Below are 27,011 nucleotides of genomic sequence, written 5' to 3'. Positions count from 1 at the left end.
CTCGGGAGGATTTAAACTAGCATGGCAGGTGGGGTGGGAACCAAGTGCGTGAGCTTTGAAGGTGTAATAACTGATGGGGAAAAATAAGAGAACAACATCACCCTTGGGTAGAGCAAAAATGGTGACAAGTGTGAGAAAGGGGGGTGGTCAATGCAGGACTGAGGGTGTTGGACCTAAATGTGAGCAGTATATGGAACAAGGTAAATGAGCTTGTTACGCACATTGAAATTGGCCGGTATGATGTTGTGACTGCAAGGGGATCAGGGCTGGGATCTAAATATCCATGGATATAGGGCAGCACGGTGGCTCAGTGGGTTAGCCCTGCTGCCTCACGGCGCCGAGGTCCCAGGTTCGATCCCAGCTCTGGGTCACTGTCCGTGTGGAGTTTGCACATTCTCCCCGTGTCTGCATGGGTCTCACCCCCACGACCCAAAGATGTGCAAGGTAGGTGGAATGGCCACGCTAAATTGCCCCTTAATCGGAAAAAATGAATTGGGTACACTAAATTTATTTTTAAAAAAGTATTCAAGGATGTATGTCCTATCGAAAGGACAGACAGATGGGCAAAGGTCGCGATGTTGCATTGTTAGTAAGGAATGAAGCTAAATCAATAGCAAGGAGCGATACAGGATCAGAAGCCATAGAATCTCTGTGGGTGGATTGAGGAATCGCAAAGGTAAAAAGACTCTGATGGGAGTTATGTACAGGCCCCCTAGCAGTAATCCGGATGTGGGGCAGGAAATAAATCAGGAGATAAAAAAGGCAATGTCACAATAATCATGGGGGGACTTCAATATGCAGGTGACTGGGAAAATATGGTTGGTAGTGGACCCCAAGAAAAGGAATGTGTGGAATGTCTAAGAGATGTTTTTTTGGAGCAGCTTGTGACAGAGCCTACTAGGGAACAGGCAATTTTGGATTTGGTGATGTGTAATGAGGCAGACTTGATTAGGGAACTTAAGGTGAAGGAACCCTTAGGGAGCAGTGACCACAAGAATTTATCCTGTAGTTTGAGAGGGAGAAGCTGCAATCAGATGTAACGGTATTACAATTAAATAAGGGTAACTGCAAAGACATGAGGGAGGAGCTGGCCAGAGTTGATTAGAAAAGGAGAATGTTGTTGCCATTACAGAGACCTGGTTGAGGGAAGGGCAGGATTGGCAGCTAAACGTTCCAGGATTTAGATGTTTCAGGCGGGATAGAGGGGGATGTAAAAGGGGAGGTGGAGTTGCGCTACTTGTTCGGGAGAATATCACAGCTGTACTGCAAGAGGACACCTCAGAGGGCAGTGAGGCTATATGGGTAGAGATCAGGAATAAGAAGGGTGCAGTCACAATGTTGGGGGTTTACTACAGGCCTCCCAACAGCCAGCGGGAGATAGAGGAGCAGATAGGTAGACAGATTTTGGAAAAGAGTAAAAACAACAGGGTTGTGGTGATGGGAGACTTCAACTTCCCCAATATTGACTGGGACTCACTTAGTGCCAGGGGCTTAGACGGGGCGGAGTTTGTAAGGAGCATCCAGGAGGGCTTCTTAAAACAATATGTAGACAGTCCAACTAGGGAAGGGGCGGTACTGGACCTGGTATTGGGGAATGAGCCCGGCCAGGTGGTAGATGTTTCAGTAGGGGAGCATTTCGGTAACAGTGACCACAATTCAGTAAGTTTTAAAGTACTGGTGGACAAGGATAAGAGTGGTCCGAGGATGAATGTGCTAAATTGGGGGAAGGCTAATTATAACAATATTAGGCGGGAACTGAAGAACATAGATTGGGGGCGGATGTTTGAGGGCAAATCAACATCTGACATGTGGGAGGCTTTCAAGTGGCAGTTGAAAGGAATACAGGACCGGTATGTTCCTGTGAGGAAGAAAGATAAATATAGCAATTTTCGGGAACCTTGGATGGCGAGTGATATTGTAGGCCTCGTCAAAAAGAAAAAGGAGGCATTTGTCAGGGCTAAAAGGCTGGGAACAGACGAAGCCTGCGTGGAGTATAAGGAAAGTAGGAAGGAACTTAAGCAAGGGGTCAGGAGGGCTAGAAGGGGGTCACGAAAAGTCATTGGCAAATAGGGTTAAGGAAAATCCCAAGGCTTTTTACACGTACATAAAAAGCAAGAGGGTAGCCAGGGAAAGGGTTGGCCCACTGAAGGATAGGCAAGGGAATCTATGTGTGGAGCCAGAGGAAATGGGCGAGGTACTAAATGAATACTTTGCATCAGTATTCACCAAAAAGAAGGAATTGGTGGATGTTGAGTCTGGAGAAGGGGGTGTAGATAGCCTGGGTCACATTGTGATCCAAAAAGACGAGGTGTTGGGTGTCTTATAAAATATTAAGGTAGATAAGTCCCCAGGGCCGGATGGGATCTACCCCAGAATACTGAAGGAGGCTGGAGAGGAAATTGCTGAGGCCTTGACAGAAATCTTTGGATCCTCGCTGTCTTCAGGGGATGTCCCGGAGGACTGGAGAATAGCCAATGTTGTTCCTCTGTTTAAGAAGGGTAGTAAGGATAATCCCGGGAACTACAGGCCGGTGAGCCTTACTTCAGTGGTAGGGAAATTACTGGAGAGAATTCTTCGAGACAGGATCTACTCCCATTTGGAAGCAAATGGACGTATTAGTGAGAGGCAGCACGGTTTTGTGAAGGGGAGGTCGTGTCTCACTAACTTGATAGAGTTTTTCGAGGAGGTCACTAAGATGATTGATGCAGGTAGGGCAGTAGATGTTGTCTATATGGACTTCAGTAAGGCCTTTGACAAGGTCCCTCATGGTAGACTAGTACAAAAGATGAAGTCACACGGGGTCAGGGGTGAGCTGGCAAGGTGGATACAGAACTGGCTAGGCCATAGAAGGCAGAGAGTAGCAATGGAGGGATGCTTTTCTAATTGGAGGGCTGTGACCAGTGGTGTTCCACAGGGATCAGTGCTGGGACCTTTGCTCTTTGTAGTATATATAAATGATTTGGAGGAAAATGTAACTGGTCTGATTAGTAAGTTTGCAGACGACACAAAGGTTGGTGGAATTGCGGATAGCGATGAGGACTGTCTGAGGATACAGCAGGATTTAGATTGTCTGGAGACTTGGGCGGAGAGATGGCAGATGGAGTTTAATCCGGACAAATGTGAGGTAATGCATTTTGGAAGGTCTAATGCAAGTAGGGAATATACAGTGAATGGTAGAACCCTCAAGAGTATTGAAAGTCAAAGAGATCTAGGAGTACAGGTCCACAGGTCATTGAAAGGGGCAACACAGGTGGAGAAGGTAGTCAAGAAGGCATACGGCATGCTTGCCTTCATTGGCCGGGGCATTGAGTATAAGAATTGGCAAGTCATGTTGCAGCTGTATAGAACCTTAGTTAGGCCACACTTGGAGTATAGTGTTCAATTCTGGTCGCCACACTACCAGAAGGATGTGGAGGCTTTAGAGAGGGTGCAGAAGAGATTTACCAGAATGTTGCCTGGTATGGAGGGCATTAGCTATGAGGAGCGATTGAATAAACTCGGTTTGTTCTCACTGGAACAAAGGAGGTTGAGGGGAGACCTGATAGAGGTATATAAAATTATGAGGGGCATAGACAGAGTGGATAGTCAGAGGCTTTTCCCCAGGGTAGAGGGGTCAATTACTAGGGGGCATAGGTTTAAGGTGAGAGGGGCAAGGTTTAGAGTAGATGTACGAGGCAAGTTTTTTGCGCAGAGGGTAGTGGGTGCCTGGAACTCGCTACCGGAGGAGGTGGTGGAAGCAGGGGCGATAGGGACATTTAAGGGGCATCTTGACAAATATATGAATAGGATGGGAATAGAAGGATAAGGACCCAGGAAGTGTAGAAGATTGTAGTTTAGTCGGGCAGCATGGTCGGCACGGGCTTGGAGGGCCGAAGGGCCTGTTCCTGTGCTGTACATTTCTTTGTTCTTTGTTTTTTCTTTGGAGCCCAGCAGGGAAGACAGTGGAACAGCAATGGCAGGAGTTTTTGGGGGTTATTCGGGAGGCACAGCAGAAATTCATCCCAAGGAGGAGGAAACATGCAAAGGGGAGGACAAGGCATCCATGGTTGACGAGGGAAGTCAAGGACAGCATCAAAGCAAAAGAAAAACATACAAAGTGGTGAGGATTAGTGGGAAGCCAGAGGATTGGGAAGCCTTTAAAAGCGAGCAGAGGACAACTAAAAAAGTAATAAGTGGGGAGAAGATGAACTATGAGTGCAAGCTTGCTCGTAATATAAAGGAAGATAGGAAGAGTTTTTTTTCAATATAAACAAGTAAGAGAGAGGCAAAAATAGACATTGGACTACTGGAAAATGTGGCTGGTGAAGTAATAATAGGAAACAAAAACGGCAGACGAACCGAATAGTTACTTTACATCAGTCTTCACAGTGGAAGACACCAGTGGGATGCCAGAGCTCCAGGAGAACCAGGGGGCAGAGGTGAGTGCAGTGGCCTTCACCAAGGAGAAGGTTCAGAGGACACTGGAAGGTTTGAAGGTGGATAAATCACCTGGACTGGATGGACTACACCCCAGTGTTCCAAAAGAGATAGCTGAGGAGATTGTGGGGGCATTGGTGATGATCTTTCAGGAATCACTGGAGGCAGGAAGGGTCCCAGAGGACTGGAAAGTGGCTAATGTAACACCTCTGTTTAAGAAGGGAGGGAGGCAGAAGACAGGAAATTATATGCCAATTAGCCTAACCAATCATTGGTAAGATTTTAGAGTCCATTGTTACCGATGAGACCGTGGATACTGGAAGTGCCTGGTAAAATAGGACTGAGTCAGCACGGCTTTGTCAAGGGGAGGCCGTGTCTGACAAATCTGTTAAAGAGTTCTTTGAAGAGGTAACAAAGCTGTTAGACAAAGGAGAACCAGTGGATGTGATTTATTTCGATTTCCAGAAGGCGTTTGACAAGGTGCCGCATAGGAGACTTAAATAAGTTAAGAGCCCATGGTGTTCAGGGTAGGATCCTGGCATGGATAGAGGATTGGCTGACTGGCAGAAGGCAGAGAGTTTTCAGGATGGCAGCTGGTGACTAGTGGTGTGCCTCAGGGGTCTGTACTGGGACCACAACTTTTCACAATATACATTAATGATCTGATGGAAGGAACTGAAGGCACTGTTGCTAAGTTTGCAGATGATACAAAGATCTGTAGAGGGGCAGGTATTATTGAGGAAGCAGGGGGGTTGCTGAAGGACTTGGACAGGCTAGGAGAGCGGGCAATGAAGTGGCAGATGGAATAATGAGGTTATGCACTTTGGAAGGAGGAATGGAGACATAGACTATTTTCTAAATGGGGAAATGCTGAGGAAATCAGAAGCACAAAGGGACTTGAGAGCCTTTGTTCAAGGTTCTCTTAAGGTTAATGTGCAGGTTCAGTCGGCAGTTAGGAAGGCAAATGCAATGTTAGCATTGATGTCGAGAGGGCTAGAATACAAGACCAGGGATGTACTTCTGAGGCTGTATAAGGCTCTGGGGAGTGGCGGTTCTCCGGCTGGCGAGAAAAATGACAGTCCCGCCGGTGCCGTTCACCCCTGGTCGCTGCCGGCGGGAACTGTGCGGGAACGCTGAGGGGACGGCCTGTGGGAGAGGGGGGGCTCCTTCACCGGGGGGGGGGGGGGGCCTCCGATGGGGTCTGGCCTGCAATTGGGGCCCACAGATCGGGGCGGGCCGGCCTCTTCCCCCCCCCCCCCCCCCACCCCCACCCCCGGGCCTACCTCCTTCCGCGGCCAGCCGCAGAACCCCGGCGCCCATTTGGCGCCGTGTAAGGAGGCTGGAGCGGAGAATCCCGCCCCTTATCTGCAACTTTGGGTGCTTTTCTGATGTTAGCAGTCCCCCTCTCCCTCTCGTTGGGGTTATACAGTTATACTGTTTCTTTCCTTTTGGTGTTATTCGCCCTGTGGAGTTGGCTTTTAGAAGGTACGTGTCCGTTTCCTTATCTCTCCACTTTAAAGTTACCACCTCTATAGTCCATTGTTGCCTCTAATCACATATATGGCAAATACATGTTTTCCACTGATGGGCGCGTTTGCATCTCATTATTTCCCCAGAGGTCTGCCTCTAATCAAATCCCTGATTTACTTTGATTTTTAAAATCTTAATTTTGCCCAATTCTTAACAAAGGCAAGATGGTCCATGGGTTTTCAAACCTTGCTGATACCGCCTCTCATTTCCCTGTGGTGGACAAGAAAGCGAAGTTAAGGCCACAAATCGGATCAGCCGCGATGGTCTTGAAGGAAGGGAAGGTTTGAGGGGCTGAATGGCCTCTTTCTGAGGGAAGTTGTAAATGCTCCCCAGCCTTATCTGAATACAGACTCTCGGTCTAAGAAGACTGAAGACATCTGTTACTATCGGAGCGGATAGGAATTTGCAATAAACCTCGATATGAAACCTCTTAGTGATGGGGCAGGCTTTGTGATGTTTGAAGGGGTGGATGGTGCTTTATTGCAAGTGTCAGTGATGCATTGATCTCTTGGTGCTCTCTTGAGGATAATGGATATTGAATGAGAAAGAGCTTTTCACTGATTCTATTTCACACAACCCATTAACTCCTAGTGAAATTTGAAGCTATTTTCTAATTCAGTCCTGTTGTGTGAAACAGGTCTGTAATGTAATGGCACGAATCTTGAAGCCAGAGAGAGAGAGACAGTGACCGAGAAACAGACACAGACACACGGGGAGACGCAAGCCCACTAAAGCCTCACTCATTCCGCCACTCCGTCCCTTACTCGTTCATCCTTCCCGTTTTGCTCACCCTGCACACTTCACCTTAAGCTTGGGAAGACTGAAGCCATCAGGCTGTTCTCCCAACTCTTTCCCCCACCCAGCTCACAACTACAATAGTGAAACCTCAGCTCCTTATTTCATCCCAAGCTTTTTACCCCATTTCCTCGCCACTGCTGGCACTGTTAACGTACATTTTGAGGAGTGTGAGGTGAGGGAGGAATGTTGGCCCAGAAAATGATGATGATGATGATGCAAGGTACTTCACCGAGGCAAAGAGGATATAGACTGGGTACCAGCGAGGACTTCAGCAGAGGTGACCACAGGCCCAGGAGGAGGCACCGGATCCTGTTTCTGGCATCATAGGATAGTACAGCACAGGAGGAGGCCACTGAATCTCTGCCAGTTCATTTAAAGAACAATCCAACTCTTTCTACGTTGATCTGCAGTTTGTATTATGGCATTCAATTATCCAATTCTCCTTTGAAGGTTATGGCTGTTCCACCGTTCCATTCGATCCTACCTGGTCAGTACCTCGATTTCGTTCACCCTACTTTATTCAAATTTGCTCCTTGTCCCTTGATAACATTGCTTGACAAAAATCAATGAATCTCCAAGTGCTAGGTCCCTTTTTGGGGGATGGAGTTTCAGATTTCCACATTTGGTGTTTTCGAATTTCACCACCAGTCTCTCAACTCCTTGCCGGGGAGGACTAGTACTCCTTTTCCAATAACGTTGTGGGATCTTTAACTCCCAACCCGCAAGCGATTACATAGAAACGTAACGCAGGGGTTGGAGTGGCATTTGGCCCTTTTTGAGTTCACTTTGTCATTCAACAGGATTATGATCTTTTACTTCAACTGCACAATCCCCATATCCTCAATTCTCTTCACACCCAAAGAATCTATCGACCTCAAGTCCTGAATATACTCAACAGCTGAGAATTCCAAAGATTCACAACCCGTTGAGTGAAGAAATTTCCCCTCGCACAGCTCTGAATGGCTAACCCATTCTTCTGAGGATGTGAGACTAGGAGAGGGGTTGGCAGTAAGGGCGAGGGGTCGCTCTCGGTGGGTCACCACCTTCCCAGTGCCAGGCCCCTTGAGTGCCTTTAAATGACGGACCCTCCCTAGAAGCCTGCAAGCAACGCCAACAGGGTTAAATGTCTGGACGTCCAGCCTGGCGAGACCGTCTTCCCACTGTTGGTTGAATACCAGTGGCTGCGGGCTGAGGGCCTTGAGTGAGCAGTAATTGCTTGTGAGGGCGTCAATTAGCAGAAGAGTGGGTAGGCCACCAACAGGACTTTCCGCATGGACTTAACGGAGGCAGAGACGGATGGTCTGGGGTCCCCACTTCCACTCTCCTGGTTTCATGCCCTCGTTGTTCCCAAACACACCACTGGGGGGGGGGGGACGACATTAAATTCCACCCAGGCGGCAGAATATATTCCACTGTACAGAAGATTGTGAATTAAACATTTTTGCAGGATAACCTATATTTGCGTGAACTATTCTGCTGAATGCAGTGAAGGAACCGGAGTCCATCGATGAACGAGTGACTCCGCTCTGCTGCTATTAATGGACCACAAGACCTTTTTCTAAATTCCCACCTCCTGTTGCTTTTTCTATCAAACCCCCACATGCCAGGCTGGGAATCAAATGCGGAATTCTGTGTTGCTTTTAGCTTTCCGTCAGCCCCTTTGATTCCCCACCCCCACCCTGTAGCCACGCTTTCACCCGTCCAAACCCTAACCAATCCTTTCTCTCCTGAAACACGTCCAACCTTCTTAAACCACAGAATTGTTATGGCGCAGAAGGAGGCCATTCGGCCCATCGTGTCTGCACCGTCTCTCCAATTGAGCGTCATGACTTTGTGCCTATTCAAGCAATCATCAAATACCCTCTTGCATGCCTCGGTACTCCAGTAAATTCAGAGCAGATTCAATGGGTCTTCCCACAAGTGCTTTTCGTTACCTCCGATGTTCCTTCGACCTCCTCCTCGGTCTTGCCAACAATGGAAGGCTGCCGTCTCGCTCAGTGTTACTGACACTGGGATCCTGGAGGTTTTAAACTTCAGTGTTTCTGATTTGTCCTTTATTCCACTCTTCATTCTCGAGTGCCTCCTGTATTCCCATTGATTTTGTGACCATTTCACAAAATGAAAATGTAAGAAGAGAATTACCTTCTACATCCGCAGTATTGATCTATAAATGAGTGAGTAGGCCGGCTCAGAAGATGCAGTATCGGAATTGCTCGACCTAACATCGATCAAGGTCCATCCGGTTCACCTTGTACCACCCTGCTCATCGCAAGGTCCGGTGATAACGGATCTTATTGACTAATCACAGTGATCAGTCTCTATCGATGTGTCATAACGACCAACGCGTGAGATTTGGGCAGCACGGTGGTGCCTGGTTAGCACGGCGCTGAGGACCCGGGTTCGATCCTGGCCCCAGGTCACTGTCCTTGTGGAGTTTGCACTTTCTCCCCGTGTCTGCGTGGGTCTCACCCCCACAACCCAAAGATGTGCAGGGTAGGTGGATTGGCCACGCTAAATTGCCCCTTAATTCGGGGAAAAAAAGAATTGGGTGCTTTAAATATTTTCTAAAAAACAAGTACCACCTTTCAGATGGTCATGCCACCTCCTCTCCTGGGTAAATGTAAAGATGGCCATGGTCACCATTTCAAAAAAGGTTCAGGAATCCCTTAATCAACATCAGTTTTTAACAAAATGTTCTGTCCTGATCACTTGATTGCTTTTGGGATCTTGCTGTGTGCAATATGGCTGCAGTTTTTCCTGCAATTCAGGAATATTCCACTGGATGTAAAGCACTTTGTGTCATAAGAGGCACGGCCAATGAAAACCGTTTCTCCTGCTGCGCGGAGAATGATCTCTGTTTCTTCTCGTTTTTAAAAAAAGTATTTTTATTCCCATTTGTAGCATTTTAACATTTTACAAAACAAGACAAAATCATTTACACCCCCTAAATACAATCATAGAATCATAGAACTTCCAGTGCAGAAGGAGGCCATTCGGCCCATCGTGTGTGCACCGGCCCTTTCCTTAGGTAGGGAAAGAGCACCCTACCTAAGCCCACACCTCCACCCTGTAACCCTACCTAACCTTTTTGGACACTAAGGGGCAATTTAGCGTGGCCAATCCACCTAACCTGCACATCTTTGGACTGTGGGAGGAAACCGGAGGAAACCCACGCAGACACGGGGAGAAAGTGCAAACTCCGCACAGACAGTGACCCAAGCCAGAATCGAACCTGGGACCCTGGAGCTGTGAGGCAGCGGTGCTAACCATTGTGTCACCATGGCGCCCGGGCCCCTGGCGTTGTGCCACAATGCTGCCCCTGGTAGACCCGCACGGCATAGAACTGAAAACCCTCCTCATGCGGAAACTCACATTTCCCCCTCAACTCCTGCAAGCTTGCCATCCGCGCCCCCCCCCCCTTCCCGAAAACAAATCCTTCATCTCCTTCACCCCTCTATCCCCGAAACCTTGCATCCGCCCTCCCCGGTTCAGATCCATGATCCCCGCCCCGGATCGGCGCCAGTCCCAACCTAAAGTGCTGCCGAAATTACCTCCAAATCATCGATGTGGCAACCACCACAGGACTCTCTGGGTACTTCCCTGGGGCAAAAGGAAGCGGTGCCGTCGCCAGTGCCTCCTGCCCCGACCCCCGACAAGAACCCGCCTCCATCCTCTCCCAGAAAGCCTCCACCCTCCTACTCCAGCCCCACACCTTCTTCGCGTTCGCCGTCCGATAATAATCCAGCCAGTTCAGAAGACCCAATTCCACCTCCCCCCCCCCCCCCCCCCCCCCACACAACTGCCACCTTCCCTGCCCAAACAAACGACAAAAGCAACCTGCCCACCCCCCTTAAAAAACAACTTCGGCAAAAAGACCGGTAAGCACTGAAATTAGAAAAACCGTGGCAAAATGTTTATCGTACCTGCCTGCACCCGGCTTGCCAGTGACAGTGAGAGACTGCCCCACCTCAGTAAATCCGCTTTCACCTTCCCAACCAGACTCCGAAAGTTCAGGTTATGAAGCCGTGCCCAATCCCAGGCTACGTGCACCCCCCCCCCCCCGCCCCCCCCCAAATACCTGAAATGGGTTGTTGCCTGGAGAAGACAGCACAAAATACTCGCTTTTCCCAAGAACGCTCCAACTCCCTTTGAGCAGACCCATTATGTCCCCCACTGAAGAGCTCGGGTCCAAAATATATAACAGCAGATAATCTATCGGCAGCGCAAACGGCAAGGGGGACATTGGGCACCCCTGCCTCGTTCCCCAATGCAGCGAAAAGTACCCTGAATTCTTATCATTCGTTTGCGCGCACTCCCATCCGATCCCTTGTACAATAATGTCACCCATGCCACAAACTTGGGCCCAATCCCCAACTTTCCCAACACTGCAAATGGCTCCACTTCACCCGATTAAATGCCTTCTCCACATCCAACCCCCTTTCTTCTGCCAGCGAACACACCACATTCAGCAGTCGCGCACATTTGACGACAACTGCCTACCCTTAACGAACCCCGTCTGATCCTCCCCACTCACCTTCGGCAGAGACCCCTGCAACCTGAACGGCAGCACCTTCACCAGTATCTTGGCATCCACGTTCAACAGAGATATGGGCCTTGAGATATTATGACCAACACGCCACTGATATGGATGCCTGACCCATTGTTTCCAGCAGGGCCCATCTCTCCATTGCCTCCTCAAAACATTTCTACCAACAGCAGCGCCAACTTATCACAGAATAACTACAGTGCAGAAGGAGGCCATTCAGCGCATCAAGTCTCAAAGAATACCCTACCTGGGCCAATGCAACCGTACCTAACCTTTTGAACACAAAGGGCAATTTAGCATGGCCAATCCACCTAACCTGCACATCTTTGGACTGTGGGAGGAAACCTACGCAGACACAGGGAGAACATGCAAACTCCGCACGCACACACATACAGGGATTGAAGGCAGCAATTGAACTCAGGTCCCTGGCACAGTGCGGCAGCAGTGCTAACCACTGTGCCTTCCTAGTCCTTGAACTTTTTACAGAGTTCCACTTTGAAAAGCATCCGACCACGGTGCCTTGCCCGCCTGCATCTTCCCTATTGCTACCTACACTTCTTCCCCCCCCCCCGCCCCCCCACTGGCTCCTTCAATCCCGCCCCTCCTCTGCTATCCCCGGGCCCTCCAACCATCCCAAAAGCTCCCTCGTATCCAGTGCATCTTCCAGGGGCTCTGACCTATACAGATCCCTCAAACTCTTCAAAAACCTTGTTCTCCTGCTCTGGCGCCACTACCAGCTCACCTTCCCATCTCCAACTCGAACTATGACCCTCGCCGGGGCTTGCCTGTAAAGCTCGCCCGCCAACATGGGGCTAACCTTCTCCCCATGCTCATCAATGACCCCCATCACCCTTCCCAGCTGCTGAACCGCCTTCCACGACCGAAGATCGAACCTCACCTGTACCTCCCTTTTCCCTCACTCTCCGGATCCGGGTTCTTCGCATACCTCCCATCCACTTCCAAAATCTCCTCCATCAACCATTGCCGTTTCTCCCTCGCTTCCACATCCATCTGCGCCTTAAAATAACCTCACCTCTCATTACCACCTTCAACACTTCCCATGTCACTGACTCTGAAACTTCTCCATTACGAATAAGCCACACATAATCTTGGATCACCTTCCCCATTTTAATATACTAATTTGGATCTGCCAACAGTCCCACATCCAACCTCTACGCCGGCCTCTGGGGCTGACCCCTTCTCCAGGACCACATCACTCCAAGTGGAGCTTGTTCCGAGATCACAATTGCCGAATACTCGCCTTCCTTACCCCGGCTAACAGTGCCTATCCCATTACAAAAACGTCAATCCTCCAGTACACCTTACGCTCAGGTTCAAAAAACCCGAATACCCCTGTCGCATGGATGCAAAAACCTACACGGGTCCACAACAACCCCCCCCGGATGGGGTCAGCGAACACGCTTGAGACCTGCCCCCCCCCCCAAACCCAACACCATCCCAATTTGGGGCATATATGCTAACTAGCACCACAAACCCCCCCTGGTCCGCCACCACCGTCTCCCATCTGGAACCTCGCCCTCTTGCCCACCAGAATCGCCACCTCCAGGCCCTGCTGTCAACGCCCAAGTGAAACGCCCAGCTCAACCATCCTTTCCTCAGCCACCCCCGGTCCTTCACCCTCGGATGGGTCTCCTGCAACAACGGCACGTCGGCTTTCAAACTCTTCCAAGTGGGAGAAAACTCTCACTCTCTTCACCGGCCCCCCCAACCCAGCCCTCTCACAATCCATGTCACCACCCTGGTCGGGGGGGGGGTCTTTCGCCAACCCTCCACCCCCAACCTCGGCCCCTCCTATCCGCTATACTCCACTACTCCAGGCCCCACCCCTGAGGCGGAACTCAGCCCTAGCCCTATTCACCGTCAGCCCCCTGCCCCTCCCGCCCCCTTCTCCGAATCCTCCCAGCCACTTCCTCGTCACTCTGTTTCTCTAGTGACCCCCGCTTTGTGGAGCCGATAAATGGGAAATGTTTCCCCAAGGAAAACACTAAAACGGTGTCAGCTAAACACCACGGGAGTTGCCGGATTTCACCGCACGGAAGGTAATGAGGAACGAGCCCGACATTGGTGAAGACTCTTCTGGCCAGTTCAGCATAATCGTCTGGCTGCGGTGGACCTTAATGTACATCTTAACTAAACCTTTAAACAAAGTCCTTGGAGCTTTTGCACAGAACAAGCTCACTTGACCTTCACCGCAGTTTGTTTACTCTATTTCTGTTGCCTGCGTCACCCACAGTAGCTGCCAAGTAATTCTGCTGTCTGGAGAGATGCCCAACCCTTGACGAATTGGGTATTGAACTAGAATTAGGGTCCGCTAATCTGTCATTCTTACCCCGGTGTTTTACTTTCCCCTCGCTTCTGTTCTGAAGTTATTAGCCGGGATTTTCTGTTTAGCGTTGTGTTAATGCTGTGTCTGCAAACCGTTTACATCGAGTTGCATAAAACTCTCACTCGCCACACAAACCTCCTCCCACCCTGCTCCATCTCAAATCGGTGTAGCTTTCAACTCCTTTCCCCCTCGAGGATGTATCTCCAGATGAATCTATATTCTTCATCTCACATCTCACTGTGCCGATGCCAGTGAGTTCCAGCTTTCTCCTGAATTGTTATGGGTTTACTCGGGATCATCTTAGATTTACCACCTCTGGGTTGGGACTGCAGCCCAAGTGGGCAATATTTAAAATGAGCATAAATGCGTGTGCTGCTGTCACTGAAATATACAATTCGGCAAATCCAAATGTCTTGTTGGATTTTTTTCTTATATATCCCCGGGGATGTGGGTATCGCCTGCTGGACCGGCATTTATTGACCATCCCTAATTGCTCTGGAGTGGAGTGGTTTGCTCAGCCATTTCAGAGGGAATCCCGTTGCAATGGATCTGGAGTCACATGCAGGCCAGATCAGGAAAGGGAGGGGGGGATTCCCTTCCCGATATTTACATTTTTAATCATAATCTTTATTGTCACAAGTAGACTTACATTGCAATGAAGTTACTGTGAAATAAGCTGGGTGGGAGGGGTCTTTGATTATACTGCCCGCTTTCCCCAGGCAGCGGGAGGTGTAGATGGAGTCAATGGATGGGAGGCAGGTTCGTGTGATGGACTGGGCGGTGTTCACGACTCTCTGAAGTTTGTTGCGGTCTTGGGCCGACCAGTTGTCAGACCAGGCTGTGATGCAGCCTGATAGCATGCTTTCTATGGTGCATCTGTAAAAGTTAAATATGGACACGCCGAATTTCCTTCGTTTCCTGTTGTGCTTTCTTGGCCGTACCATCGACGTGCGTAGACCACGACAGAGTTTTGGTGATGTACACACCAGAGGGCAGCACAGTGGTTAGCACAGTTGCTTCACAACTCCAGGATCCGAGGTTCGATTCCCGGCTTGGGTCGCTGTCTGTGTGGAGTCTGCACGTTCTCCCCGTGTGTGCGTGGGTTTCCTCCGGGTGATCCGGTTTCCTCCCACAGTCCAAAGACGTGCAGGTTAGGTGGACTGGCCATAAATTGCCCTTCAGTGTCCAGAAACGTTAGGTGGGGTTGCTGGGTTACGAGGATAGGGTAGAGGCGTGGGCTTGGGTAGGATGCTCTTTCCAAGGGCCGTGCAGAGCCAATGGGCCAAACAGCCTATGTACAGTACTTTGCTTCCTGAAGTCAATGACCAGCTCTTTAGTTGTGCTGACATTGAGGGAGAGATTGTTATCGCTGCACCACTCCACTAGGTTCTCTATCTCCCTCCTGTATTCGGACTCATCGTTGTTCGAGATCTGACCCACTACGATCGTGCCATCGGGAAACTTGTAGATGGAGTTGGAGCCAAATTTCAAAAGTCGTGTGTGTATAGGGAGTATGGTGGGGGCTAAGTACGCCGCAGCCTTGCAGGGCCCAGTATTGAGGACTATCGTAATAATCGCTTATTGTCACAAGTAGCCGTCAATAAAGTCACAGTGAAAAGCCCCTAGTCGCCACATTCCAGCACCTGTTCGGGGAGGCTGGTACGGGAATTGGACCGTGCTGCTGACTTGTTCTGCATTACAAGCCAGCTGTTTAGCCCACTGTGCTAAACCAGCCCTCGTGGAGGAGGTGTTGTTTATATTCTTACTGATTGTAGTCTATCGGTCAGAAAGACGAGGATCCAGTTGCAGGGTGAGGAGCCCGAGGTTTTGGAGCTTTGATATGAGCTTGGCTGGGATTATGGTGTTGAAGGCGGAGCTTTAGTCAATAAATAAGAGTCTGTTGCTCCACGGATGAGTGTAGGGCCAGGGATATGGCGTCCGCTATGGGCTGGTTGCGGCGGTATGCGAATTGCCGTGGATGTAGGCATCCTGGGAGTATGGAGTTTATGGGCCTCATGACTAACCTCTCGAAGCCTTTCACCACTGGCACAGTGGTTAGCACTGCTGTCTCTCAGTGCCTGTCACAGTGGTTAGCACTGCTGTCTCTCAGTGCCTGGCTCAGTGGTTAGCACTGCTGTCTCACAGTGCCTGGCACAGTGGTTAGCACTGCTGTCTCTCTGTGCCTGGCACAGTGGTTAGCACTGCTGTCTCTCAGTGCCTGGCACACTGGTTAGCACTGCTGTCTCTCAGTGCCTGTCACAGTGGTTAGCACTGCTGTCTCTCTGTGCCTGGCACAGTGGTTAGCACTGCTGTCTCTCTGTGCCTGGCACAGTGGTTAGCACTGCTGTCTCACAGTGCCTGGCACAGTGGTTAGCACTGCTGTCTCACAGTGCCTGGCACAGTGGTTAGCACTGCTGTCTCTCAGTGCCTGGCACAGTGGTTAGCACTGCTGTCTCACAGTGCCTGGCACAGTGGTTAGCATTGCTGTCTCTCAGTGCCTGGCACAGTGGTTAGTACTGCTGTCTCACAGTGCCTGTCGCAGTGGTTAGCACTGCTGTCTCACAGTGCCTGGCACAGTGGTTAGCACTGCTGTCTCTCAGTGCCTGGCACAGTGGTTAGCACTGCTGTCTCACAGTGCCTGGCACAGTGGTTAGCACTGCTGTCTCACAGTGCCTGGCACAGTGGTTAGCACTGCTGTCTCTCAGTGCCTGGCACAGTGGTTAGCACTGCTGTCTCACAGTGCCTGGCACAGTGGTTAGCACTGCTGTCTCACAGTGCCTGGCACAGTGGTTAGCACTGCTGTCTCTCAGTGCCTGGCACAGTGGTTAGCACTGCTGTCTCACAGTGCCTGGCACAGTGGTTAGCACTGCTGTCTCACAGTGCCTGTCGCAGTGGTTAGCACTGCTGTCTCACAGTGCCTGGCACAGTGGTTAGCACTGTTGTCTCACAGTGCCTGGCACAGTGGTTAGTACTGCTGTCTCACAGTGCCTGGCACAGTGGTTAGCACTGCTGTCTCACAGTGCCTGTCGCAGTGGTTAGCACTGCTGTCTCACAGTGCCTGGCACAGTGGTTAGCACTGCTGTCTCACAGTGCCTGGCACAGTGGTTAGCACTGCTGTCTCACAGTGCCTGTCGCAGTGGTTAGCACTGCTGTCTCTCAGTGCCTGGCACAGTGGTTAGCACTGCTGTCTCACAGTGTCTGGCACAGTGGTTAGCACTGTTGTCTCACAGTGCCTGGCACAGTGGTTAGCACTGCTGTCTCACAGTGCCTGGCACAGTGGTTAGCACTGCTGTCTCACAGTGCCTGTCACAGTGGTTAGCACTGCTGTCTCACAGTGCCTGGCACAGTGGTTAGCACTGCTGTCTCAGTGCCTGGCACAGTGGTTAGCACTGCTGTCTCACAGTGCCTGGCACAGTGGTTAGCACTGCTGTCTCACAGTGCCTGGCACAGTGGTTAGCACTGCTGTCTCTCAGTGCCTGGCACAGTGGTTAGCACTGCTGTCTCACAGTGTCTGGCACAGTGGTTAGCACTGCTGTCTCACAGTGCCTGTCACAGTGGTTAGCACTGCTGTCTCACAGTGCCTGGCACAGTGGTTAGCACTGCTGTCTCACAGTGCCTGGCACAGTGGTTAGCACTGCTGTCTCACAGTGCCTGTCACAGTGGTTAGCACTGCTGTCTCACAGTGCCTGGCACAGTGGTTAGCACTGCTGTCTCACAGTGTCTGGCACAGTGGTTAGCACTGCTGTCTCTCAGTGCCTGGTACAGTGGTTAGCACTGCTGTCTCTCAGTGCCTGGCACAGTGGTTAGCACTGCTGTCTCACAGTGTCTGGCACAGTGGTTAGCACTGCTGTCTCACAGTGCCTGTCACAGTGGTTAGCACTGCTGTCTCACAGTGCCTGGCACAGTGGTTAGCACTGCTGTCTCACAGTGCCTGGCACAGTGGTTAGCACTGCTGTCTCACAGTGCCTGTCACAGTGGTTAGCACTGCTGTCTCACAGTGCCTGGCACAGTGGTTAGCACTGCTGTCTCACAGTGCCTGGCACAGTGGTTAGCACTGCTGTCTCTCAGTGCCTGGCACAGTGGTTAGCACTGCTGTCTCACAGTGTCTGGCACAGTGGTTAGCACTGCTGTCTCACAGTGCCTGGCACAGTGTTTAGCACTGCTGTCTCACAGTGCCTGGCACAGTGGTTAGCACTGCTGTCTCTCAGTGCCTGGCACAGTGGTTAGCACTGCTGTCTCTCAGTGCCTGGCACAGTGGTTAGCACTGCTGTCTCTCAGTGCCTGGCACAGTGGTTAGCACTGCTGTCTCACAGTGCCTGGCACAGTGGTTAGCACTGCTGTCTCTCAGTGCCTGGCACAGTGGTTAGCACTGCTGTCTCTCAGTGCCTGGCACAGTGGTTAGCACTGCTGTCTCTCAGTGCCTGGCACAGTGGTTAGCACTGCTGTCTCTCAGTGCCTGGCACAGTGGTTAGCACTGCTGTCTCTCAGTGCCTGGCACAGTGGTTAGCACTGCTGTCTCACAGTGCCTGGCACAGTGGTTAGCACTGCTGTCTCACAGTGCCTGGCACAGTGTTTAGCACTGCTGTCTCACAGTGCCTGGCACAGTGGTTAGCACTGCTGTCTCACAGCGTCTGGATTTGATTCCAACCTTGGGTGGACTGCCTGTGTCGTACTTTCTGCCAAGCTGGCAGCATCACGGTGCCTGCATGGTGCCAGCAGTGTCAGGGTGCCACCCTGCCTATAGGGCATGCACCTGGGGGTCTCTGATCCCCTGGGAGACCACAATGAGTGCCGTGTTGTCTGGTCCCCATTCGTGGAAACCAGTTTTTTTCCCAAAAAATATACTTTATTCATAAATTCTCGAATAAACATTACAGAACATTTTGAATTGTTGTCACTTGGCTATCTTACATTCAATTGGGATGGTATTCCCCACGTTTCCCTGTTTACTTCACAATTCTTTCGTAAGTATTTACATCGTCATGTTTCTTTCAATGCCTTTACACATTGGAGTGTTAAATGCCCCAGACCGAGGGGGGTTTACACTGTTACCCGCCCCTCGGTGTACATTTGCTGGAAAGACCTTACACAGTGGTCTTTCCCCATTGCGCCTTGGGGGCAGCTGCCCCAAGCTTGAGTGCGTCCCTCAGCACGTAGTCCTGGACCTTGGAATGTGCCAGTCTGCAACACTCGGCCAAGGACAATTCTTTGCACTGGGAGATCAGCAAGTTTCGGGCAGACCAAAGAGTGTCTTTCACCGAGTTGATGACCCTCCAACAGCAGTTGATGTTTGTCTCGGTGTGTGTCCCTGGAAACCGTCCATAGAGCACAGAGTCCTGTGTCACAGAGCTGCTCGGGATGGACCTTGACAAGTACCACTGCATCTCTCTCCAGACCTTCTTTGCAAAGGCACACTCCACAAGGAGGTGTGTGACCGTCTCATTTCCCCCACAGCCACTCCGAGGGCAGCGTGCAATGGCGCAGAGCCTTCGGGTGTACATGAAGAATCTGACAGAGAGGGCCCTCCTCACCACCAGCCAAGCTAGGTCTTGGTGCTTGTTTGAAAGTTCTGGTGATGAGGCATTCTGCCAGATGACTCTGACAGTCTGCTGAGGGAACCATCCAACATCCTCCACAGTCTCCTTTTCCCTGAGGGCCTCGAGGACATTACGTGCTGACCACTGCTTCATTGCCTTGTGGTCAAAGGTGTTTTTCTTCTAAAACCTTTCCACGAAGGACAGGTGGTACGGTACGGTCCAACTACTTGGAGCGTTCCGCGGCAATGAGGCCAGGCCCATCCTTTGTAGCACCGGGGACAGGTAGAACCTCCGTATGTACTGACACTTGGTGTTTGCATACCGGGGGTCCACACACAGCTTGATGCAGCTGCACACAAAGGTGGTCATCAGGATGAGGGAGATGTTGGATACGTTTCTCCCTCCCTTCTCCAGAGGTTTGTACATGGTGTCCCTTCGGACATGGTCCATCTTAGATCTCCAGATGAATTTGAAGATGGCCCGGGTGACTTGCTGCGGCGTAGGGTCGGGTAATGGGCCAGACCTGCGCTATGAACAGTAACACCGAGAGTACCTCACACCTGATGACCAGGGTTTTGCCCGCAATCGAGAGGGAGCGTTGCTCCCACCAGCCCAGTTTCTGTCTTATCTTGGCTATGCGCTCCTCCCAGTTTTTGGTGCACGCCCCAGCCGCTCCGAACCATATCCCCAGCACCTTCAGGTAATCTGACCTGACAGTGAAGGGGTCAAAGGACCGGTTGGCCCAGTTCCCAAAGAACATGGCCTCGCTCTTGCCGCGGTTTACCTTGGCTCCCGAGGCCAGTGCAAACTGGTCGCAGGCGTTCAAGAGCCTGCGTACAGACGCGGGATCCGAGCAGAAGATGGCGACATCGTCCATGTACAGCGAGGCCTTAACTTGCACGCCTCCACTGCCTGGGATCGTCACTCCCGTAACAGCCTTCCCGAACAGGCGCCGGAATGTGGCGACTAGGGGCTTTTCACAGTAACTTCACTTGAAGCCTACTTGTGACAATAAGCGATTTATCTTATCTTATCTCCTCTTGTACCCGGATCCTTCCTGATGAACTCGGCAAAAGGTTCCATGCAGCACACAAAAAGGGCCGAGGAGAGAGGGCAGCCCTGCCTGACTCCGGATTTGATCTGGAACTTTTCTGATTCCCACCCATTGATTGAGACTGCGCTATAGATGTTTGTGTAGAGCAGTTTGATCCAATTGCGAATTCCCTCCCCAAACCCCATTTTGGAGAGCACATCCATCATGTAGGTGTGCGATATTCTGTCAAACGCCTTCTCCTGGTCAAGGCTGATGAGGCAGGTGTCCATCTTCCTTTCCTGCACGTAGGCGATCGTATCCCTGAGTAGCGCGAGGCTATCAGAGATCTTCCTGCCCCGTACAGCACAGGTCTGGTCAGGGTGGATCACCGACTCCAGAGCAGACTTGACCCGATTGGCGATGACCTTGGCTACAATTTTATAATCCACATTCAACAGTGAAATGGGTCGCCAATTTCACATTTCTTCCCTTTCCCCCTTCTGCATGTAGATGAGGGTGATGATGCCTTTCCTCACGGATTCTGACATGCTGCCGTCCAGAAGCATACTCTCATACACTTCCAGCAGGTCTGGGCCCATCCTGTCCCACAGAGCCGAATACAACTCGGTAAGCCGACACTACCAGGAGTTTTACTCGTCGCAAAGGACTTGACGGCCTTTGTCAGCTCATCCAGAGTTAGCGGTGTGTCCAGGTTTTCCGGCTCGCTGTCGCCGATGACCTCCGTGATAGTCGACAGGAAGGTCTGGGAAACAGTGCCATCTGTTGGCTTCAGATCATACAGTCCGGCATAAAAGGATTGGTTGATCCTCAGGATGTCAGACTACGATGACTTTACAGAGCCATCTTCTTCCTTCAGGCTGCTGATCACAGAGGTCTCTCTTTGCACCTTTTGGAAGAAGAAGCGTGAGCACTTTTCGTCCTGCTCCACGGAGCGGACTCTGGAACGGAAGATAACCTTGGAGGCCTCCGAGGTGTAGAGCGAGGCTTGCTGGCTCTTCACCTCTTGGAGATCCTCCTTGACATCAACCCCTATCGACTGCAGCTGGAGCAAATTCTGCATACATTTCTGGAGTCTGGACATGATCCCTCTTCTCTCTCACCTTTTGAGTGCCTATGAGGATGAAAAGCTTTTTGATGTTCCCCTTGATTGCTTCCCACCAGAGATGTGGAGACTCAAAGAGGGGTTTCACGGTTCTCCAACCTTTGTAATCCCTTTTGAGTTCCTCGAGGTTCTCTGGAGTCACCAGTTTCTCATTCAGCTTCCATGTCCCCCTGCCTGCCCGCTGGTTTCCCTGCAGGTGGCAGTCGGCCAGTAGGAGGCAGTGGTCAGAGAAGAACACCGGCTTTACATCAGTGGGCCTGATCGTGAAAGCACGGGACACAAAGAAGAAGTCTATCCTGGAGCGGACGGACCCGTCTGGCCGGGACCATGTGTATCTACGCTGCGCTCCGTCTGCGGGGTTGCTGAAGACGTCGAGCAGCTTGGCGTCTTTTACCGTTTCCATCAGGAGTCTGGACGTAGCGTCTAGTTTGCTGTTGGCTCTGCTGGATCGTCCAGCCGCATCGATGATGCAGTTGAAGTCACCGCCCAGGATGACCGGCTTGGAGGTGGCCAACAGCAGCGGGAGTTGCTGAAGGACTGCCAGCCGCTCACTCCTTACGGTCGGGGCGTACACGTTAATGAGTCTGAGAGGGGCGTTTTTGTATTTGATGTCTGCTACGAGGAGGGGTCCGCCCACCACCTCCTTAACGTGGTAGATGGTGAAGTTGCCCCCCCCCGCAGCAGAATACCCAGGCCGGGGGAACGAGTCGTTTCCTCCTGATCAGATGGATGACCCGTGGGACCACCAGCTCGACCAGCGCCTGTAGTTGCTGAGGTGAGGAATTCCGCACTCCTGCAGGAACAGTAGGTCGGCTTTCACGTTTGCTAAGTAGCCGAGTGTGGCTACACACCGCGAAGTATCTTTAATGCTTCGCACATTAGTAGATGCAATTTTAAACCCTATTTTAAAAAGGTGGATTTACCAGTCTCAGAGTCCAGAGTCTATACAGTTGGATTGGATTGGGTTTGTTTATTGTCACGTGTACCGAGGTACAGTGAAAAGTATTTTTCTGCGAGCAGCTCAACAGATCATTAAGTACATGAGAAGAAAAGATAATAAAAGAAAATACATAATAGGGCAACACAGCATATACAATGTAACTACATAAGCACTGGCATCGGATGAAGCATACAGGGTGTAGTGTTAATGAGGTCAGTCCATAAGAGGGTCATTTAGCAGTCTGGTGACAGTGGGGAAGAAGCTGTTTTTGAGTCTGTTTGTGCGTGTTCTCAGACTTCTGTATCTCCTGCCCGATGGAAGAAGTTGGAAGAGTAAGCCGGGTGGGAGGGATCTTTGATTATGCTGCCCGCTTTCCCCAGGCAGCGGGAGGTGTAGATGGAGTCAATGGATGGGTGGCAGGTTTGTGTGATGGACTGGGCGGTGTTCACGACTCTCTGAAGTTTCTTGCGGCCCTGGGCCGAGCAGTTGCCATACCAGGCTGTGATGCAGCCCGATAGGATGCTTTCTATGGTGCATCTGTAAAAGTTGATAAGAGCCAATGTGGACATGCCGAATTTCCTTAGTTTCCTGAGGAAGTATAGGCGCTGTTGTGCTTTCTTGGTGGTAGCGTCGACAGATTTTTGGAGATGTGCACCCCTAGGAATTTGAAACTGCTAACCATCTCCACCTCGGCCCCGTTGATGCTGACAGGGGTGTGTACAGTTCTTTGCTTCCTGAAGTCAATTGAAGTCAGTTGGGTGTTCCAGCTGTTGGATGTTCCCCAGCATGCCGGTGGTGCTCGCAAACTGTTGCACAAATGCAGGGCTGAGAAAGCTGTCCTGGTCCACACTGGGCCCGTGAACTTGACGGGGATGCATTGGGGGGGGGTGTAGCCCTGGCGTCCGTCGTGGCATTCAGTGGGTGTTGGGGTTGCAGGCCGGTCTTCGCCTGGGTTGTTGCTGCTTGTTAATTTCTGGAGCTGGTCTGAGACCTTGTTTTCAATATCCAGCATTTGGTGTCCGTTGGTCATATTGCTGTTCCCATCCCCCAGAGGTTGATGGTCTCGGCGTGTTTTATTTCCTTCCCTGTCGGTGGTCTAGGGGGTCTGTGCATCCCGTTCCACATTGGTACTTTGTCTCTTTTTTGAGGCCAATTCTTAGCTTGTTTTCCCTCATCGGAGGAGGTGTCGGCGCCAAGGCCATTGGCTGGAAGCTGCCGCTTTTTGCCACTCCCCATCGGGGGTTTCTTCAGTTTATTTTTTGGTTTCCTCTTTTGTTTGTCTCTGTTCGGCGTTTCCCAGGGCCCTTATTCTTCATTCCATCCTCTTCCATTGAGTCTTCCTCGTCAGATGAGGTTGGGGTTGAGTTGTCAGGGCCGCCACTTTCTGTTGGTTTTCAGCATTCTGTGCTGCAGTGTCTTTGTCGATGGAGGGTGCATGAACCTCCTCTGTGGTCGTCTTTTGGACTCCGCCGCTGATGATTTGTGCGTACGTCGCCCGGCGTTTCGGGCAGGCCCTGTAAAGATGGCCGGCCTCCCCACACCGGTTGCAGCACTTGTCTTCCTTGCAGTCCTTTGTCATGTGTCCCTCCTGCCTGCAGTTTTTGCAGAAGGTGACGTTGCAGTTGGCGGCAACATGCCCCGTTTTGCCACAGGTGCGGCATACTCGTGGCTGTCCCACGTAGTAGAGGTAGCCGCGATTTCCTCCAATGGTGAAACTGGAGGGGGGATGTAGGATGGTTCCGTCGCCGTCTGTTCTCCGGGTCACCTTGGCCTGGTGCTCACTTGTCCAGACACCAAAGGTGTCCTTCAGTTGCACGCTGTTATCTTTCAGCTCAACGTACCTGGCGAGGAACGTGAGCACATCAGACACGGGGACGTGGGGGTTGTACGTGTGCAGTGTGACAACCTGGTTTTGCTGCGACAGTAGCATGAACAGAGGCTCCGCAGTCAGGATAGACTGGGAGCTCTGGTTGCCTTTTTCTTTAAACACGTTCAAGAATTTGTGGAGACCAGTACTAAACAGCACTCGCCCGAGGACCCTGACACGAGAGAGCTTGATCATAAGGCCTCGCGTACCTTCGGAATCTGCACATTGGAGTGAGACTAGCTGACTCGCTTTAATATTCTGATTTCTCAAAAGTGATCCAGGCCACAATGGGTGGGATTTGCATTGCAACGTCTCTCGAGAACGTGTTAGATCAGTTGGGAGCCGGGTAGATTCTGGGAGCGGGGTCACCCGGCTTCAAACCGCCAGGCTGTGCTGCGGCGAGCTGCTTTTCAGATGCAGTGTGGCTGTACACTCTCTGGATTGCTAGTCCAGTGACATTAGCAGCACACCATCATCTCCCCTGCTCACTGACTGATGGTGGGTAAAGGTGGGAGTAGGAGTTGAACCTCCCTAGCCTACACATTAACTCACTGGGACCTGAGCTGTCACCACATCAGGTCAGGTTGTTGCATCACGTGCTGTATGATTCTAATGACTAATGGAAGCCAGTGGGCGCGATTCTCCGAAATGGAGACAAAGTGTTTGGCCCCATATGGGCCACGCCAACCCGCGCATGCGTGGGGGACGTCTTCAGTGTTCCGGCCCCGACGCAACATGGCGTAGGGGTTCAGGGGCCGGCCGCGCAACAAAGTAGGCCCGGCGGGGGGGGGAGGGGGGGGAGAGAGGCTGGCCCGCCGATCGGTGGGCCCCGATCGCGGGCCGGACCCCATCGGAGGCCCCCACGATGAAGGAGTGCTTTTCCCCGCCCCACAGAGTTCCCGCCGGCAGCGACCAGGGGTGAACGGCGCCGGCGGGAACTCTGCCCTTTCCGCGCGGCCGCTCGGCCCATCCGGGCTGGAGAATCGGCGGCCCAGCGGAGAGCGGCCCGCGACCGGCGCCACGCCAAACGCGCCGGCGCAAATGGCGTCGGGGAGGCGTGGCAGGGTTGCGGCGATTCTCCGGCCCGGCGTGGAGCTGGGAGAATCTCGCCCATTACTTCCCTTGCCCTTTGAAAGAGCATTCCAATTAGTAATAATAATCTTTATTATTGTCACAAGTAGGCTGACATTAACACTGCAATGACGTTACTGTGAAAATCCCCTAGTCGCCACATTCCGGCGCCTGTTCGGGTACACTGAGGGAGAATTCAGAATGTCCAATTCCCCTAACAGCACGTCTTTCGGGACTTGTGGGAGGAAACCGGAGCACCCGGAGGAAACCCACGCAGACACGGGGAGAACGTGCAGACTCCGCACAGACAGTGACCCAAGCCGGGAATCGAACCCGGGACCATGACGCTGTGAAGCAACAGTGCTAACCACTGTGCTATCATGCTGCATATGTACCACCCCCCCTCCTATTTCCCTGTCAAGTATTTACCCAATTCGCTTTTGAAAGTTACTATTGAATTTCCTTCCACTGCCCTTTCAGATAGTGCGCACCAGATCACAACAACCCACGAGTTAAACATAAAAATTCTCCCCTATCATTCTTTTGCTGGTCTTAAATCTGAGTCCTCTGGTGACTGAACCTCCAGACGATGAATACAATTCCCCCTCCCCTCTTTTTTTGCTGTTTTTTTTTGTATCAAAGCCCGTTATGATTTTAAACGCCTCTATTTAATCTTCCCTTAACCTTCTCCACGTTAATGGAAGTCCCTCCTCCGCTGGAGAAAATAATCCATTGTCTATGGTGAAGTGACTAGCAATGGGAAAGAGCTGAGGTTGTTGAGGTGCAAAGATTTCTCTCCCGTGAACAAAGAACAAAGAAATGTACAGCACAGGAACAGGCCCTTCGGCCTTCCAAGCCCGTGCCGACCATGCTGCCCGACTAAACTACAATCTTCTACACTTCCTGGGTCCGTATCCCTCTATTCCCATCCTATTCATGTATTTGTCAAGATGCTCCTTAAATGTCACTATCGTCCCTGCTTCCACCACCTCCTCCGGTAGCGAGTTCCAGGCACCCACTACCCTCTGCGTAAAAAACTTGCCTCGTACATCTACTCTAAACCTTGCCCCTCTCACCTTAAACCTATGCCCCCTAGTAATTGACCCCTCTACCCTGGGGAAAAGCCTCTGACTATCCACTCTGTCTATGCCCCTCATAATTTTGTAGACCTCTATCAGGTCTCCCCTCAACCTCCTTCGTTCCAGTGAGAACAAACCGAGTTTATTCAACCGCTCCTCATAGCTTATGCCCTCCATACCAGGCAACATTCTGGTAAATCTCTTCTGCACCCTCTCTAAAGCCTCCACATCCTTCTGGTAGTGTGGCGACCAGAATTGAACACTATACTCCAAGTGTGGCCTAACTAAGGTTCGATACAGCTGCAACATGACTTGCCAATTCTTATACTCAATGCCCCGGCCAATGAAGGCAAGCATGCCATATGCCTTCTTGACTACCTTCTCCACCTGTGTTGCCCCTTTCAATTACCTGTGGACCTGTACACCGAGATCTCTTTGACTTTCAATACTCTTGAGGGTTCTACCATTCACTGTATATTCCCTACCTGCATTAGACCTTCCAAAATGCATTAGGGAATATACAGTGAATGGTAGAACCCTCCAGAGTATTGAAAGTCAAAGAGATCTAGGAGTACAGGTCCACAGGTGCTGTGGTCAGTCCTGGGGAGTCGTGCATCTGCAGCGCTAGGCGAGCGTTCGAGTGACCCACGGAATAATGCAATCAGGACAGAGCAAGGTGAAATATACACTGACGTCACAGTAACGTGGCGTGTAGGACGGAATA

The 27,011-nt window shown here is 51.3% G+C and overlaps 1 protein-coding gene across 3 annotated transcripts in view; it reads left to right on the top strand.

Moving 5' to 3' along the window:
* LOC140389522 (nucleotidyltransferase MB21D2) overlaps positions 1-27,011 on the top strand; it is a 71,773-nt gene that overhangs the window by 32,308 nt on the left and 12,454 nt on the right. The gene's annotated exons all lie outside the window — the stretch shown is intronic.

Source organism: Scyliorhinus torazame, chromosome 14 (genome assembly GCF_047496885.1).
Source record: "Scyliorhinus torazame isolate Kashiwa2021f chromosome 14, sScyTor2.1, whole genome shotgun sequence".
Taxonomy (NCBI): Eukaryota; Metazoa; Chordata; class Chondrichthyes; order Carcharhiniformes; family Scyliorhinidae; genus Scyliorhinus; species Scyliorhinus torazame.
The sequence above is the reverse complement of the archived record's forward strand: the minus strand, read 5'-3'. Positions and strand labels throughout refer to the sequence as shown.